Below are 6,004 nucleotides of genomic sequence, written 5' to 3'. Positions count from 1 at the left end.
TCATACGGACCGTGACGTCGGTTTGCGATTCGTGTGAGTTAGCAGCACTCGGCAGTCGGTAAGACAGGACGAGGCGCGCCTCGTGCTGCTAACTTCACACTCATCGCAAACCTCCGTCTACGGTCCTAATGACACAATATACTATTGTTTATTCTCAATGAATCAACATTATTCTTCGACAAAAAAATGAAAATTTTTGTTAGCTTGGTCAAAAACATCGATGTTCGGAAAAAAGAACCGAAAATCGATTAAGGATGTACTACACCCTTTCGGCAAAAATTCACGTTTTTTTCATTTTTCTGGCAAATTATTGATCGGATTGACGCGAAATAATATACAGTTTTTGCGTTTTTTTTGTTATTGACTGACTTACGAAGTTTCACGGTAGTGCAATCGTTTTCCTGCATTTTTTCTAAAGTTTTGTGAATTTCCCAAAAGTTTTAGAAAAAACTCAGAAAAATTATTGCACAATTATGAAATTTCGTGAGTCATTAAGTAATGATAAAACGCAAAAACGGTATATTTTTTCACGTCAATCCGATCAACAATTTGCCAGAAAAATTAAAAAAAAACGTGAATTTTGGCGAAAAGGGTGAATACATCCTTAATCGGCCATTCAAAGCATCGAATGAAAAACGTCGATGTTTGGGCATGAAAAATCGATGTTTTCGATTAATCGACAAACATCGCTCATCCCTAGCACGTGGCGAAACCCCCTAGTTATCAGACCCACCTGAAGCACGATCAAAACTTGATCAGGTTTTTGTAAGGTTCAACTGATCCGGTGATTCCTGATGAGAACCTGACCACGTTCTGATCGAGCAGATCGGATTCGAAAAACTACAGGCGGGTTCAGATCAAATTCTAATCAGGTAGACATGATCAGATGATGCCTGATGAGAACCTGACCAAGTTCTGATCCAGCAGATCGGATTCGAAAAACTACACGCGGGTTCAGATCAAGTTCTGATCAGGTAGACATGATCAGATGATGCCTGATGAGAATCTGACCAAGTTTTGATCCAGTAGATCGGATCCGAAAAACTGCAGGATGATTCAGATCAAGTTCTGATCAGGTTAGGCACAATTTCACTCTGAGGTCGGCTGCCCGACCCCAATTTGATCAAATTCCGATTTGATGTCTTTGATCGGCATTTGAACAGGGTCAATTGAAGAGAAAATGATCAGATTCAGATCCGGTCCACCTGACATTAATTTTAATAAGTTTTTCGGATAACTTAATTAACTATTATTATACTGTTCAAATTAAGCTTTATCAACCATTATCAATAATTATTTTCAATCTTTAAAAAGGATCATTAAACTATAATTAAAATAAATTAAATTAAATCAATTTAATTTAATTAATCAATTTAATTAAGAGCCATCCTTTCTCAAAGGTACAGAAGGGACGGATGATGATGCCGTAAATACGTATTAGAGGAGTATCAAACTTACACGCGAATGATCTTGAGAAAAAAAATCACCAAATATCTATTTATTTATTAGTGTTATTGTTATTATCATTATGATAATTAATTAATGAAATAAATAACAATTTAATTGAACATATTTTATCTCTGAGAATACACACACACATCCGCGTAATCAGGAATAATCGTAAATTCAACGAATACCCCGATACAAATCATATAGACAATGTACTGTTTACTCAATAGTAATAGCGCGATAGCGTAGTCGTTAGGGCAGAGGATTAGCAATCATAGGGTCCCCGGTTCGATCCCCAGCATCGGTAAAAAAATAATAAGTTTTTTCAGAGGTAAAAACAGTAGAGATTCATTAAGAGAGGCGGCCTACGGTGAAAGAATTGAATTATCTTTTGTTTTGGATTAATTATCATTAATAATTGTTATTGATACTGACAGACAGGTCATCCGGTTTTCATACAGTTGACTTGATCAAGTTCGGATCCATTCGTCCTGATCAAATCCGGATTGGTCAGAGACGTAACATGTCTGATCAAGACCGGATCCGTCAACTTGATCAATACCTGATCAGTGGTCAGGTCTAACCTGATCCAAACTTGATCAAGACCTGACCGGAATTTCCACTCGGGTAGTTCGAGTCTCATCATTGTCGAGATTGTCTCGATAAAAGAGATTGAGAATCAAAAATATTGTTAATGCAATCAAAGTTGTTTGACACGATTACAAAATGATTTCCCATTGAATAATTTGATCATTAATGATAAAGCTAATCAGAGCTACAGATAAGCGCACCATTACGCAACATCCAATTTTTGTTTTCTTACAATAGACAGCATTTATCGGAATCAAATCAATAAGTTGCGCGTTTCGGATAAGGGATGCATTTACATATCATATCACTTAAAGGAAGATTCTCGTGATTTTTTAACATCATGGGTTATTGAAGTTAGAATTTCTATATATTTCCCCTATATTCCATACATTCAAACGGCAATCATTAGTATGAAAGAAAATAATTGTTTATTGCCTGATACACAGCAAAAACGCATGTCTGAATTTTACACGCCTTTTGTAGACATTTTTCAGACACTAAAAAATGGCTGAATAAAATGGAAATTTGTCTGAATTTCAAACATGAATTAAGATGTTTGGGCACCTGTTCGTCTGAATTTCAAACATATTTTCATTTGATTCAGACGTTTTTTAGTGTCTGAAACGTGTCTACAAAAGGTGTGTGAAATTTAGACATTCGTTTCTACTGTGCAATCGTGTAGAATGATCGTGATATGTTGTCATTTGTGAAAATTTTCTTAAATTATTTGCGAATGTTCTTAAAAATGTTTCAAAACGGTGTAGATGTCCACGTTGGCTTCTGGCAAAATCTGCTTACCTGTGTGTTATTGTTCACTTGAGGTTGAGGTGCAAGGAAAATTTTTTAATAATTATTTTAGTTTTTTAAAAATTATTGTTGTTCTGTGAAGGAGGAAGGCATGCGTAGATGTAAAACAAAGAAAAACTTTTGTAACATCAAAGAAATGAAGAATTGAAATTGAATACTTTTCCCGAGGGGCTACTCACGCCCGAAATCGCGGCGCCACTGGCATGAAATCATTCCGAAATCACTCCGAAATCGTGTGAAATCACAGAAATCACTGAAATCAACTGATTTCAGCTCTCCAAAATCATTTTCGAAATCACATGGAATCATCTAAAATCAATGAAATTACCGAAATTGGTGACACACTGGTGTAGTGCTGACGTAGTGGACCGCTTTTCATCGCCATTAGCTCAAGATTGGCGGAGTGGAATCAAACGAATTCGTTATTATTTGCCACTTATTATTATCAGTTTTGATTTTCATAATTTGACACAACCAGTTTTGCCCCACCTATATTATTTATTAAATTTATTTTTCTGAAATCACTGATTTGGAATTAATGAAATCATTCGAACTCATGAATTCCCCTCCCGTGACGTTCGAAATCACCGAAATTATTATTTCCGAAATCCCTGAAATCATCGCTGACATCACCCGAAATCGACTTCATTTCGAAATCATGCTGTCACTCAATTATGGACTGAGTAGCCCCTCAAATTTTCCCAAAATTTTCAGAAAAAATGGGCCGAACAACAACTACAAATGACTTGTTTAACATTTGACTTCTCCATAGGGTATTTTTTTTTCTTTTATATAGGAAAAATTCAATAAACATACGACATAATTCGAGAGCAAAGCGTCGGGACACACGGAGAGAAATATTCAGTAAAAATTACGGAACTCACAACTCGCTGACCGATTACGGAACCGACTCAGAAAATTTAAGTGACGGTATGGTAATTTTTTACAGGAGATTCAAATAAAAACTACCAAACGCTCTGGAAAAATTCCGTGACAGTTCCGTAAAATTTCCTGCAACCACATTTCGCTGCGGAATTACGGAAAAGATACGTAATTTTTATTGAATATTTCTCTCCGTGCATCTATACCGATTAAGATTTCGAATATTGAAAAAGTAATTCGTAATAATTTTTCTGCACATATTTTGAACAATTTTGAGGAATAACAAGCTATCTCAAAAATTCAGTACAGCGTTTTAAAAAAATTACATTATTTTAGGCTTTTACACGGGTGGACAATAAATAATGAGTTTTTGTACACTGATGATCGGGTTTGGCATGTATGGAATATAGTGGAAACATATGGAGAACCTCACTTCAATAACCCGTAATGGTAAAAAATCAGCAGTATCTCCTCGCAAGTATAAAGATTACATAAATTTTCCAAAAGAACATTTCAGTCTAACATATCATAGAACATGTCAATAAGCTTTGGAAAGAAATTGCTTGTTCAGCAGACATCTCACGATTAATCAGTAGAATAAAATGGAATAGGTTTGTTTTAGGTCTTCACTTATACAGGTCTACGTACCCACAGAAACCCTCAAATGTAAATTACGTTTTGCTAAGCGTAATTTTGGCTTAACATCAATGTGATGTGTGGTGGTTTCTTTTCCGTCATGAAAATCTACATTTACCATTCATTTCAGAAGTAGAGGACCCTAGGATTATATGTGCATAACTTCAGCACGCAAAATCGTAAAAATATGGGACCAATTGCACTGTATAATATAAGTATTTCACTCACCCAATACGAAGTTTCAAGTTTTTAATTTGATTAGTTTATTTATAACCGCTGTGAGAAGTCGAAAAACTCCCCGATTTTCAGGGTCCGTAAAAGTCGGCAAACTTTGAACCGCTACCACACGTACGAAAAAAAATTTTTTTTAATCTTTAATTTTTCCAGAGATTTGTTGAACCCTTGGGAAGCCAACGAGAGAAGAAAAAACTCAATATTGTCATAATTAATTATTTAATTAATAGAAATGTCGACTGCGGCTATCTCGTTGTAGAATTGCCGAACCGACCTAAAAAAAAAACCATTTTGAATTCAATGTAAAACACATTCGGTCAATATTTTTCTAATAAACAATCTCCGTTGATTTAAAACAAAATCGAGAAAATTCGTCAAAAAAGTGCTGTTCAAACGATCATAACTTGTTATGGGGTTTTTGGGCCCGCTCACCGTCGGTCCCTTGAAATTGAAAACATGTGCGCCTACCTACCTCTTTCAGGGACGTCGATACCAGTTACAGTCATTTGGGCCATTTGCGGCGCAACTACACTGTACATTGCTTGCCCGCAGAGGGCCCAAACGACGGTAACTGGTATCGACGTCCCTGAAAGAGGTAGACAGGCGTATAGGCCTTTTCATTTTGAGGCGGATGGATGCAGCGCCACAATTCTCGAACTAAATGGCACCGGTGTATTCAAAAGTTTCGGGCAGTTTCGGGCCACTAGTGTAAAATGACATCCGCGCAGCCTTTCCTCGCAATAAAATTAACAGAAATAGATGTTCCAGGAGTGAGTTTTGACAGAGAATCAATTCAAGAGCACAATGTAGTGCAACTGAAGCAATGGCTGGCATGTAGGAAGAAAATTGTCAAAGGAAAGAGGGAAGATTTGATTTAGAAGTTAGTAGTTGTGTGCCATCACGCCAAGCACATAACATTCTCGATGATAGAGGTGTTATAAATTTTTTTTACACACTCAAATGGTGCATTGATAATAATATAGATATAGATCCTCAGATTGGTCACGGGAAATAATTAGAGTTAAAAGCCAAAGCAGGGAGGTTGACACTTGTCTGTCTCACTGCTAAACTCCCTGAGTACCCCACCTCATGGAATGCATCCCCATCAGCTGACATACTTCAAATCTTTAACCGTGGGTGCATCCACGATTATCTCTTCAATTATAATATGGTTGATATGAAATTGCAGAAAATCCCACAATTTCAGCGACATCAAAACCCTTCACCCGTGGAGAAGTTTAATTCAATAGTGGTCATGTTCAACGTCTGCAGGATGCATTCACAACAGACAATAACTTTTATTTCGTTAAATATGAAAATAAAGCGTCATATCGTGATCAGTATTACAATGTAAAAATGATAACGGATCAGGGTATTCCTCAGTTGGACCATCTCCATTGAAGAA

The sequence above is a fragment of the Diachasma alloeum genome, unplaced genomic scaffold, assembly GCF_001412515.2.
Source record: "Diachasma alloeum isolate Michigan unplaced genomic scaffold, Dall2.0 Dall_scaffold_00313, whole genome shotgun sequence".
NCBI classification, from domain to species: domain Eukaryota; kingdom Metazoa; phylum Arthropoda; class Insecta; order Hymenoptera; family Braconidae; genus Diachasma; species Diachasma alloeum.
The sequence above is the reverse complement of the archived record's forward strand: the minus strand, read 5'-3'. Positions refer to the sequence as shown.